The 13,803-nt window shown below is 34.9% G+C and overlaps 1 protein-coding gene across 1 annotated transcript in view; it reads left to right on the top strand.

Moving 5' to 3' along the window:
• Positions 1–13,803, top strand: part of LOC143351614 (zwei Ig domain protein zig-8) — a 490,804-nt gene that overhangs the window by 104,615 nt on the left and 372,386 nt on the right. The gene's annotated exons all lie outside the window — the stretch shown is intronic.

Genomic DNA, 13,803 nt, shown 5'->3' with positions numbered 1-13,803 from the left:
TAACGCGCGTCAATTTTAATTCCTACATAAGTAATTACACTTTTTACTTCTTCCGTCTCATATTTAAATCACCGTAAATATTCGATAAAATTTATTTCTTCGACGCTTAAAACCTCCTATTATCTATATAGGGAACTACTTTGTTTCTGCATGAAAAAAGCTGTTAATCTTGAAAGGCGTAACACAATATTGTCTCGTATTTTCCTGAAAACAGGCGAACGTCGCTTCGAAAGTCCAGACGTCCGGCTACCAAATATCGAAAGATATTCGTCAGAGTGGCCCTCAGCGAATTTTTTATCGAATCGCGTTCGAACGACGTGTATTGCATCGAAATTGAAAAGTGGAATGTTGTCAGGAACGGTGAATACCGTTCGCGAGGCCTCGCGTTCCCGTCATTTCCTCCCTCGAGCATACAGTTATTTTTCAAATCAAATCGTCCACCGCGCCAGATAATTGAAAAAGGCTCGATGCGCGTTGCTCGCGGTGGAAAAACAGGCGAATAAATACCATTCTCAACGCGCGCGCTAGCTCCGACAAACGTTTTGTGCCTATTCACGTTTACCGCGACGTCGCATTAAGAAAACCCCTTTGTTTCCGTGTCCGATATTGCTGTTCGAGTTATTACTTTGTTTTTTTTTTTTTTATGTCAACGTGTAATATGTGGTACGATTTCAATGTGAAAAAGAACGAGCATCCTCGATTTCGAGAAAATATTGACAGTTAGGTGTGCACGCGGAAACTGAAACTGGTTCGTTAAATGTATTATATGTGTAACAAAACGAGAAACGGTCGCGAATCGGATAATATAATGAAATATTTGCGTAAAGTAACATTATATTAATTCAAGAACGGATATAAACTAATATCGGAAAACATTTCATTCTTCTGTAACCTTAACGAGAGGACAAATTATCGAGTTTTGTGTTTAATGAAACGTTACGATTTGCGATAACGCAATATAAAGCAAATCAAATAATTGAATATTTCTGCAACGTCTGGTTTTCTTTTAATATTTGGAACCCACTCCAGCAATCTCTGATGCATTTAAGATTACGGTTCTTAATAAACTGTAAAAAATCGATTTCGTTACCTTTCGAGTAAACAAACAGTTTAAAACTCCGTTGATATCGAACAGTAGCATTTCGTGCGCCACTTTTCCGTATCATAATTCCATTTCCTTAATGGGCGCTTTCGCGAGCACGCTAAAAACTAATCAGCCGTTATTTACGACGCTGTATTTTTAATGGGATTAAAACTTATGAAAATCGAATGTCGAACGAAGAACAAACAAGTCCGTTCCCAACGTTCTTCGCGCTTCGCGGTTTGCAGCGGGCTGCTTAATCTTTGACCTTTCGACGGTCCAGGGATTGGTTAAAAGGTCCGTTTGTATTCGCGTATCGGTTATCAGGGTTTATTCTTCTTCGGTTCTGATCAAAAGTGAGATAGAAAAGCTGGTCTCTATGGTTCCGTGTCTTTTGTGAAGATCCTTCTATTCAGTGAACTTATCCGGTAGAAATAAAGACAGGGAAAATGAGAGGCGGAAGGAACGTGATTCGCGTAGCTGCTGCGGCGATTGCGGTGTCGGTAACTCGAAATGCAGCTCGGTTTTAGTATGGCGCGTCCAATATTTAAATAAAGGGAACCGCTCGAATAAATTTTAGTCGATGCATGTTCTATGGAGCATCGAGAGTTCTTAACCTATGGTTTCTGTGGTGCTAAGTGAGATAGCAGGAGGAAAGAAAAGGAAAGGAGAAGGGAGAATTGTATTAATAACAATTACCATAGTCTCTTACATGTATGATCCTAGCCTACGTAGAAATCTTTAACACCTCCATTTTGTATACCATGAATTTAATATTCCTTGTGTTGTATTTATCACAGGATGATGTTCACGATGGATCGGTAGTTTTAGACCATGGTCTGTGATATATTTGATTTCACAGGAAAATTATACTTAGAAAATTAGAAAACCTGTGTTTAGAAATTGCTGTTTGCAACCTACATTGCACATTTCAAGTGCTCATACTAAAGCCAATATAAGTCCACGATATTCTGAATCTTTCTTCCATTCATACCCACACATTCACATTCAGTCTTATTTTTTATACATTTTTTTATAAGTTACAATACTCTTGTCTTCTTCTAACTAGTTTCACGTTACTTTGGTAAAATATTGACAGCTTCTGATAAGGTAATTTATGTTTAATTCTAAATATTATTTATCTTATATTAAGTACATTTTCAAGTATCTTATTGCCATTATTCCATGCTATACATATATCATTCAAGAATATATAAAACTTTTGTGCTACTTGTCTTATATATTTTGCTATTGCTGAAATTTTAGCATCCTTACGAAGATTAATTATTCTTTTATATCTATGTCTCTTTAATATTAATCTAGGCACTTATTTTGAAACACTTGCAGAGGTTTTATATTTGTGGGGGTTGTACAGCATAGTGAAACAATCCTAGAAAGCCTTAGACGCTAGAGCATTGAATACCAATTTGTTGATGGAGGCTTCGTTAAAAAGTTATTAACAATTAAATTCAAAAATTTCAAATCGTTCTGGGAAAATTATTTTCCGTTGCAGGGGTCAATTACAATCATTTTTGGTGAATACACATACTTCCGAAATCCTACCCACTTTCGAGAAAAAAATTTGAGTAAGTGCTGAAAGTTTTGGGTGAAAAAAAAGACTTTCGAATTGTCTTGGAAAAATTATTTTTAGTTGCAGGAGTCAATTGCAAGCATTTTTGGTCATTACACATACCTCCGAAATCCTACTCAATTTCGAGAAAAAAATTCCTTACCGAAAATATAATCTCTGGCCAGAAATGTCTGCCAGAATTTTCATGTAAATCTTTAAAACGTCATAACTTCTGAACGGATTGGACGATTTTAATGTTTAAAAAAGCAAACTACGTGTATTTTGATGGAGAATATGTACAAATCGCAAAAATATTCGAAAAGTTGGTCCCTGACCTCGCAAAATGAGAAAACCCCCATAAAAATGGTCAAATTTGTAAACAGCCATAACTCCTACAATTGTGAATATATTTCAATGAAACTTTTTTCTGAAGTAGAGCTCATGGGTACCTACAAAAAAGTATTAGACGACTTTTCTGAAGGGCGTCAAACAAAATTACTAAAATGGAAAAAGGAATTTTTAAGAAAAATTGACAGGGGTAGGTGCCTAAGTTTTTCGACGAAAATGAAAAGTTTCAAATCGTTCTGAAAAAAATATTGTTAGCTGTGGGGGTCAATTACAATTATTTTTGGTGAACACACATACCCCCGAAATCCTACCGAGTTTCGAGAAAAAAATTCGAGAAGGTGTGAAATTTTTCGCCGGAAAAAAGAAATTTCAAATCGTTTTGGAAAAATTATTTTTGGTTGTGGGGGTCAATTACAATCATATTTGGTGAATAGACATACCCCCCCGGAAATCTTGCGCATTTTCGAGAAAAAAATTTAGTACTGTCGGAACTTTAAACGTTAATAACTGTTTAACGAAGCCTTCATCAACAAATTGGTATTCTTGATTTTCGTCTTATTTTAGCCTCTAGAATCCCCCATTAAAATTTTTCCCAGGAGTGGCCGAACAGCCTGTATATAGGAATAGAAGGTCGATCGAGTACTTGTGAGAGAGCGTAGCTCTCTGTTGGTGAATACAAGTGTCGCCATACTTGAAATTCCCACCCCGTGGTCATTCGTAAAACAGATATCTATTTAATTGTTTGAACGACATAAATTGTAGGTGTCGTTTGCATATTTAGGATATTTTTCGTGCATAAACATCCACAGATTATCAGTTTACTGAAACAGAAGGTTACGTAGCTATTGCTAGATGACTATTCTGCAAAAGAGTTTGGTTATTTATAATATTTAATGCCGTACACAGTATCGCTAGTAAACGAAAATTGACTTGCAATATCTCGGAGGAATTAAATATTTCGTCTTGTAAACGTTGAATTGGCTTTACAGTAGGTGCAAGAACAAGTAAATGAGCAACTACACGGCCCTTACGTCTTTTTCTCAATTCTGTGTTCGTAAACTTCTTCTCAAAGCGGTTACGAGTTTCCGTGCTTAATCAAGTATTTATGTCTTCGTAAACTTCCTTTTAAACAGCTGCGAAATCGCGCGAACATCTGTATTAAGTGTCGCTACATTCCAGAGTCTTTTTCTTCCCGCCGCGGAGATAATGTTTTAAAACTTTAACCTTTAAATACGAGAAGAATTTGCATGATTATGAATACAACGGAAAATAAGCTTCCCGCTTGGTGCAGGAAAAGTTTACTTCGAGAGTTCTTAAATTAGTTCGCCTCGCTATTTTCAGAATTATTTTCCCCGTGAAAGATGACGCTTTCGACGCATGGTAGATTCCGAATGGATCGAGAATCGTATTAACGTTCAAGAACTTACGAAAGTTCCATCAATTATCTCGAATAAATAGAATTACCTTGAAAATAATTTATTTATTCGAATTAATTTTTTGTCTATTTCGAGTAGTTACATCGGGGATCAATTATTTTATTTACGTGGCACGACTTATAATGTATCTTAATTGGCATTAACAAAAATTTATTTCTCAGTATGTTGTCACAACCTTATATTCTGTATATATAAAAATAAAACGTGATTTTGTTAGTTTGTGTACTTATAATTTTAGGTACTGCATAACACGTGAAACTCTAAAAAATGAAATTATGCCTATTAGACTCAGAATTCGTTGAAATTGATCTAGAAATCGAGATAGAGGAAAATAACGAATACGAAGAAAAACTTTGGGGTTTGACGAACAATTACAAGTGAATAAAAAGTGTTACTGTATCCAATAAAAGTACTACTTCATAACTATCTAATCGACTAGAATGATTCTAATTTATGTCTGATTATGAAATATTTATGCAGACCTTGTGTCCGCTCATAAAAAATTAAACTTTAATTAAGTATTTTCTCCGTGTGTAAAATTCCATCGAAGTCGGAGATTGTCAATTTGGCACCCTGTCAGTATAGTAATATCTTCGCAGGCAGATATTGCCTGTAGCATGCGTGCAGGGGCGGGGTCCTTAAATTCAGAACCGTAGACTTCCCGAAAGTTACGATTAGTCTAAGAGTTAGTCGTGCCTTGAGCTTTCAGATTTTCGCGAGAACAAGCAATCACTATCAGCAAATAACTCGAAAAGGTCCTTCGTAGCGCGGCTCGATGCCAATGAATTGTTATTTCGCTGAAAACCGAAATCAATTTCGTTCCGGTGTGCGGCTGAACGGTACACTCGAATTAATTATCATCGATCTTTCCGTCGTCCCTGGTCCGAACGATTTTCGCAGACGAGCACAACGGGGCGTTCTCCCGTCCCTCTGGCCTATTAATATCCCCCTGTTTGTCGCAGCGCGAACTTTCCAAGTGAAACAAACGGTTCAAGTTCCATCGGCGACGTTTGGAAATTTATCAATTCTGTAGCCGGTGTTTTCCAGCTGTCGTCTTCCGGCGGCGGATCGATCGATTTTTGGCGGCGGAAGCCTGGCAATTGTAGTTTCGACCGATGTTTGCTCAATAAACCCCTGTAGACCATGCAAACTAACCGCTATTAGCCCCCGTGCTCTCGAGCTGGAAGTTATTAATTGCATTGGTAGCACGGAGCCCCGTGTAAACCATTGCGCACACGAGGAATTAGGGTAGGTATTCCTCGTGAAATGCTGAATAACTGAATCGCGCGACTTGCGCGGTTCATACTTTGACGACACGAAAGGAGAAATATGTAGCGATGCACGGTTATTCGGAAACGGCGATTTAGACGCGAAAAAGTCCAATTTTTTGCCATCCCCGATCATTTTACTTTACGTGTCATTTCGGGGTGTCATGTTTGACAAATTTTTTTACAGCATAATGGTTCGATGAAACTTTTCGCCACTTTCCACATGTATTCTTTAATATTTCGAGATACAAATATCATTTTTTTCGTTACGTTTTATCGACTTTGGATGAAATAATAAATTTTATTCCTTATGTCGACTGTGTGGTATTTTTTCCTTTGATTTGGAGTATAAGGTCGAACGAAATTTTGTTTGCAATAGTACTACGCGTCGTACGAACTAACATCCTTTATAATAATAATAATTATTATAATGGATGTTAGTTCATACGACGCGTAATTATTATTATTATTATCATTATTATAATGGATGTTATATGTTTATTGCATAATTAAATTAGACATTTATTGTCAAAATCATTTCTTTGTCTTCTTTGTATCTTCGACAGTTTTGCATTTTTTAAGGAGGATTTTGGTTTTAAACTTCTCAAATTATCGTGATTATTTTTTATTTTGTGGTGGCTTGCTAGCTAACAAATAAAGCTATAGCTGATTAAACCATTCTTGTATAGCAAATTATACAGTTTCATCGTCCAAAAATCTTGTATCTTCGAGATGAGTTTGAATACGTTGTTTGAACACATTATAAACAATGTGTCATATATCGAAATTAAAAATTCGAAAAGAATTATTTTCTTCTTACGCGTACCTAATAATTGAATTTAGTTTTAGAGAACATTCCGGAAAGGTCACATTTTCTTCAATGATACAGGAGAATGAATTTGAAATAGTGTCAATAGTGTCTAAATTCGTTTCAGCCTTAACATAGGATTTCTATTCGAAGGAAACTCGATCTTGAAATGTCGAAAGAACAGTGAAAATATGAAACGGTACTGTATACGACCAATTTCGAGTCACGTAACACGTATTTTAATGAATCTTTCGTAAAATCTATATTAACGAAGTTATCGAATTACTTCCATTCGCGTGATTTACCGTGTACGTGCCTGAATTTCTATGCAAAACTGTACGTTTCACGGAAAAATTCTGGCGCGTTTGCATAATTAAAGAATCTTCGCGTGCGTACAAAATCCACCCTCCTGTTAATGTTCGTCTTCTTCCCGAGTAATGGCGCAATTAATATAATGACGTAATGAGATTTTTTACGGCAGTAATTGTCGAACCATGCAAAAAATAAACGGCAGGTTACGAGCTGTAGTCTGAGAGCCATAGCGTGTTGATTGTCTAACGTTGTAACGTACATGCTGCACGCTGCTCCAATCGTGTGCATGTTGCGAGCTTGTATCATCGCCTACAATGAACTATTAGCCGTAGAGTACGAAGCGTAAGCTGTGTTGTGCACGCAACAAAAATTTTCTACGAAAACGTCGATGCAATTAAAACTTTACATCTCAATCCTCTGCCGATCATGTCGTTAGGTTATTTCAGGTAATTGCGAAGGAAATGGTGAAAAAGTGAATCTAGGTCAATTATGTAACGTTACGTCGCAGTTTCGATCATTAAATTTTATAGCGTTTCAAACATTTATTTTCTGTTTTGTGAATCCACTATTTAAACATATAAGAGAGAATTGACTCTAAATTCTTAGAGGGTATAAAACAGTCTTTAAAGTATTACCTAAATTGGTCAGGTTGTTCTTAAGATTACGATGTACATAACATACAATTTATACAGGGTGTTCGGTCACCTCTGGGAGATTCTAGAGGCCAAAATAAGACGAAAATCAAGAACATCAATTCGTTGATTGAGGCTTCGTTAAAAAGTTATTAAAAAATTAAATTAAAAAATTTCAAATCGTTCTGGAAAAATTATTTTCAATTGCGGGGGTCAATTACAATCATTTTTGGTGAATAGATATACACCCGAAATCCTACGCGTTTTCGAGAAAAAAATTCCTTACCAAAAATGGAATGTCTGACCATACCATTGACATGTTTCACTGAAATTTCATGCGTATCTTTAAAACATCATAACTTCTGAACGGATTGGACGATTTTAATGTTTCAAAATGCAATCAACGCGTATTTTCGTGAAGAATACGTAGAAATTCTAACAATATTGAAAAAGTTGTTCCTTGACCCCGTGAAATTAGAAAAACCCCATAAAAGTGGTCCAATAGTCAAACAACCACAATTCTTACAATAGTGAATATATTTCAATGAAACTTTTTTCTGAAGTAGAGCTCATGGGTACCTACAAAAAAGTATTAGACAACTTTTCTATAGGGCATCAAACAAAAGTACTAAAAATGAAAAACGAATTTTTAAGGAAAATCGACAGGGGGTAGGTGTCTAAATTTGTCCGTGCAAAAAAAAAAATTTTAAATCGTTTTGAAAAAATTATTTTCAGTTTTGGGGGTCAATTACAATCATTTTTGGTGAACACACATACCCCCGAAATCCCAAGCATTTTCGAGAAAAAAATTCGTGTAGGTGGGCAAATTTTATTAATAATTTTGTTAATAGCTTTTTAACGAAGCCTCAATCAATAAATGGGCATTTTTGATTTTCGTTTTATTTTAGTCTCTAGAATCTCTTATTAAAATTTGTCCCAGGGTTGGCCGAATACCCTGTATAATAACATAGATTATATTAATACGAAAATTGTATACATTTTGTTTCTGATATGAATACATTGTAACGGAAAATATTTATTATTAGATTTCTCCTAAAATAAATTTCTTCGTCTCAGCTGTATAGGAAAGGCTATTATTTGAAGAACTGTAGAAATTATAGATAGGATGTAATTCGTAAGACTTCTCAGTCGCGATGAAAAGTTTGATAAATTGTCTTCGATCAGCACCCACCAATCCGGGTAAGATCGATATCGTAATCATACCGTATCCCAGAAAGTATATCATATATATCACGCAAGACGTACTTACTGTAGCCTTCTAGCCGGAGCTAGCATTAAGCTCCTTTCGTTGCGATCTCGTTGAATGATTAATCCCCGGAGATTAAAAAGGCGTCGTCGCGTGCTCGTAATGAAAATGAATGCCGTTCTTCGTTCGCGAGCAGATTACGTTCCCCGTTCGCGTGTTACCCCCGCACGATCTTGTTTCTCATTTACGATCGGAAGTTACTGACGCAAGTGCAGCGAGCAACGAAAATATTCAATGCACTAGAGAACTAGAGTATATTTATTTCTCTATATCTTAATTGTGTATGCACAAAATAAATTTATTTCAGGTGTGAAATATATAAATTTCGGTGACAATTTTATAAACATTATATTCTTATTAACAGTAACTGACAAGGCATGTCATTATTGCGTTACAAAAATATTCGGATACTTGCACATTTCTGAAGATTATTCGTTCCGCGGTGATACCTCCTGCACTCGCCTATAGAGGGCTACGCTTTCTCACAAGTACTCGACTGACCTCCTATATAGTCATTACAATAAACCATACGATGATGCAAATAAATTTATTATCAAAAGAAAACATAATATTTTAGTTAATAATTGAAAGATGACGCTGATTTTGTTAATAAAATAGTGACATCGAAACATGGCGTCAGAATATAAATTTAATCAATTTAGAAATGAATGAAGAGCATTCTTGGTATAAATAAAGATCATGCTACAAAATATTAAGTCGATTTATATTGTTATCCAGTATGTTCCGATCATTGTTTTTTTAAATGTGTGTGAATATTTTTGTAACACAGTAATGACGTACCTTTTCAGTCATTATCAATTACAAGAAAAAAAAACAGTTTTAAAGAATGTATACATTTTATAACCCTAATAAATTAAGATATAAAGAAATAAATCTATGTATATTCTAGTGTTCAAATATTTTTATTAATCTCTGCCCGTACAAGCCCAGTGGTCGTACCGATATCTCCTCAACGACGTCACCTTTTCTTCTTTTTCCCTTGTAAATTCTTCTTCCCAAAGAGAATGGAAGGAAAAGTCGTAAAACGTTATGGTAGGGATAATCTTTCGCTGTTGGTAGCTTTAAATGGTCAAATGATTTTAATCCGACTACGAGTGTCGTTGGAAAAATTCGATACTTTTTATACAATTTCCGTTTGAATCGTTCTCGCGACTATTTCACGGAAAACATTTTTAAATTTTCTACCTTCTACAAGAAAATTTCTAAATATGTTTGAACTCGAAACAGAACATCAAAATGTTAAAATTATTTGCATTTTACGTAAAACGTGAACTGCTTTTGCCTCTTGGGAATTCTTTTATTTCTGTGTTTCGTATTTGTTATTCTTAAGCAAACGTCGCGTTAGCAAATAAATTTTTTATTCGCTATATCGACTCCGCGAATTTCGCACGAATCAATAAACGTTTACGTTCCGATGGATGGTTTGAGTTTTTACTCTTTTTTTTACTAGCGAAATGTAATGCGATCAAATTGCGCAATATTTTCTGGGGCGTCCTAATATTTACTTGCACGACTGAACGCGCGAATAGTTTTTCTTACAAGCTGAAGTGGCGGAAACTACGAATCGTTTGATCGAGCTAAAGGTGACGACCGATGGAAACGGTTGCAAGGGAGAGCGTTGGCGTTCAAGAGTCGGCGTTAGATTCATTAGGGCGGCACCGGGAACTTGATGGTATACCGTGTTTTCGGTCGAACTTCCGGTCAAATTGAATCACGCGGAATTTCATGGTAACAATCTTCTGTTTAACTTCGACTGTCCGTCTGATTTGCTGTGGCCTTTGAGTCCACAGATGTATTTGTCGTTCGATGTGGTTCACTCTTCGATGCTCCATTTGTCTCAATGGCGTTGTAGGTCATGGCGATAAATTCTGGCTAAAATATATACTTTTATACATGTAGAGTTCATGCTATACGCACTAAGCTAACGATAAAGTGCAAATTTGTATGGTATGTTTTCAAAAGCATTGTTGGTTACAGTGACAGTGGCAATGACAATGGCCAAACTGTGTTAGTTACATGAAAAATTCGCAATCAACTGGTAGAAATTGGATTCGTGGTATTACAAATTTAATTTTGGAACGTTTGTGAATTTCGTCGTTCTATAATGTTTCTGTTGTAGATGGTCAGGAATATAAAATAATAATCGAATATTATTTCACACGAACAAAAGAAAAAACCTATATTATCACACTGATCACAACGATTATAAAATATGTGTTCTTCAAATTAAAAAAATTCACGTCAAGTATGGTGTAACATGTACAAAATTTCTGAGGCGAAAGTGTAATTTTCCTATAATTTGAAAAATGTATTTACTTACAATGTATAGAGTTAAGTTTTTTTTACTATAAATTCAAAAAAATGTATGCACTTTGTATTCAATTTTCTATCGCTAATAACAATAGCCAATAAATTCTCATTTTTTTCTACAGTTAAAATGTAGATTAACGTTACAGAAAAATATTGACTGGAAAGTGCATTTATTTATTAAATAACTTTGTATGGCGTGTTTGAGTAGAATAGATTATCGATGTTCAGACAAAGGAAATATTTTCAATATCTTTCGATGCAAATCGAGCGAAAGCTCGACCCACTGTTATGGATTTACGAAAACCAAGCGTAAAGGAAGCTGGAAACAAAGGGATCGATTCGTTGCAATCTTTTTTCGATTTACTGTTACCATCAAGAACCTCGAGCTTTATGACTTTTTGAATGTTTTCCTATTTCTTGTCTGTTGTCATTTCAATGTACAGTAGAAGTGCATTGAATTTCGTTCAAAGAAGGTAATTTACAGATAACAGAGCACTCATTTTTCTAACGTCGAGTGTTTTATGTTTCTGGTGAAGTTTTTCAACAATTTACACGTTTTATATCTTTTCGACTGTAACACCACGCAAGCCTTTTTAGGGCTTTTATATCATAAATCACACAATTCCTTGTTTTAGCCACTCGAAAGATTTTTAACGCTTTGACAGCCGCTGTCACGTATATGTGAATTTTACAAGTTACAAAAGTTTGGAAGCAGTAATAGTTTCCAATAAAACATGACATTTCTTTGTTAATAGATCTTTGTTAAAAAATCTTATTATATATTTTCATTTTTTAAGCACATTTCTAAAAAATTCTTTATTTCGTCTTGTTTTTTTTTATATGACTGTCCTATCCTTTTTTCTTTTTTAAACGAAACAGTATCTCATATGACCATTATATGTATATTTCTCATTATTTTGTCTCTCGTTTTCGAGCATTTAAAAAATAGTTTTTCAACTTTTAGAGTCAAGCATTTCCATTCGATTTTCTAGCAAGAATTGGTCTATCTATCCATCGAGTCCATTTAGCACGGTAAAATGGAAGCAATTCACTCTGGAACATCGAACTGCTATCTGTATTCTCTACGAAGAAGAATATACTGAGAGACAAATTACGGAAAAACACGGAGTATTGTGTAAAGGTGTGCATCATACAGATATTAATAGAAAAAATATTGAGTGATCCAAAGTGATTACAAGTTATGACGATAGCCATATCAAAGTGTTGTCTAAACAAAATCGACATTTAACTGCACGATAAATTATAGTTGGAATAAACCATTGAAAGTGACGATTAAATACAGGTAGGGTAGATCGAAATAGATAAAAATTCAAAAAATCTGTAACGTGGGATAGTGGAACAAGGTTCTATAGACAGATGGGTCGAAATACAGAATATTCGGCTTAAAAAAGAGAGTATTTGTTCGCCGATCAAAAGAAGATTGAGCTTTAGAATCGTGTATTGAAGTATTAAATATAGTGGCAGCATAGTCGTGTGGACTTTCTCTGTTAACACTAAACCTGTAGTTCGCTTTTAGAAATAGTTTTTAGTACAGTGATACAAATTCGTCTAAGATAATCACAATTTTTTATTAATATACATAAATATACAATTTTTAAATATTTCGAAGTTAACGAAAATATTTATGGATCTGCAAGACCTCGTCTTATTTATTGTCAAATGCAAACTCGTCAGTTTCGATGATCTTGAAAAGTGAATTCTTGCTGCTTTACTGACCATTTATTCTGGTCATAAATCAATAATTTCGAAACCCATATGTTACAACCGACTGTTATTATTGCTTTCTACTGGTTCTATACAAATTTTTACGCACGCTCACGACACGTTAATAATTAAAATACTTGATCTTGATAGCGCCGACATTGCCCGACTGGGAACGTATATACAAGTAGACTCACGCTCACGGTCTAAAATCGAACCCCAATAAATCTTCTTTGCTCCCAGCCGGTTCTAAATCTCTTCAGCAAAAAGTTTCCCCTCTTACCATACGTCTTAATTCGCGGGAAATTCACTCCGAAGCACCCATTAAAAACCTAAGTGTTATCATAGATCAATTTTGGAATTTCAAAGATCACGTAAGGAAACGCGGAGTGGCTCATTACGGATTAAACAATCTCTTCCCATCCTAATCCAGACATAACACAGATGCTTCTTGTCATCGAAACTGAAGCTTGCATTGTCATGAATTACAAATCATACAAAGTCGTAATGATACTGTCAATCTAATGAAATTACGAAAATATAACAGTCTATCTATCGTCGTATATAAATAAAGAATTAATTCGAAATGAAATTACTCTGTTAAAAATCGTTGCTCTTCGATCTAATACAAACGTCTATCTTGCTAATTCTTTTTTAATAATTTGATTAAATCGATGATGAATTTCTCCGTGCAACATAATTGTTTCAGGGAAGTATACACAAAATTAAAATACAAGATTCGACATCAGATACTGGGTTTTTAACCATTCGCATCTTTCGAAAGAATTATTTCAATATAAATCTATAACTCGAAGATCAAATGGGGCGTAGGATTCGAATTCTTTTGCTGAAGAATTAGTTTTTATCGATAAGGGAAAACGTTTCGATAAGAGGACGATTATTTTGGAAGAAACTGCTCGGTTTGGACGATAGAACGTTCGAATAATAGTGTTTGGATACCGTGAAACATTCGTGTAGTGGATGTTTTGATAATAGAGGTTCCACTGTAATATCAATTTTCGACGAAA

This window comes from Colletes latitarsis, chromosome 1 (genome assembly GCF_051014445.1).
Source record: "Colletes latitarsis isolate SP2378_abdomen chromosome 1, iyColLati1, whole genome shotgun sequence".
Taxonomy (NCBI): domain Eukaryota; kingdom Metazoa; phylum Arthropoda; class Insecta; order Hymenoptera; family Colletidae; genus Colletes; species Colletes latitarsis.
Note: the sequence above shows the minus strand (reverse complement) of the source record. Positions and strands in the feature narration are given on the sequence as shown.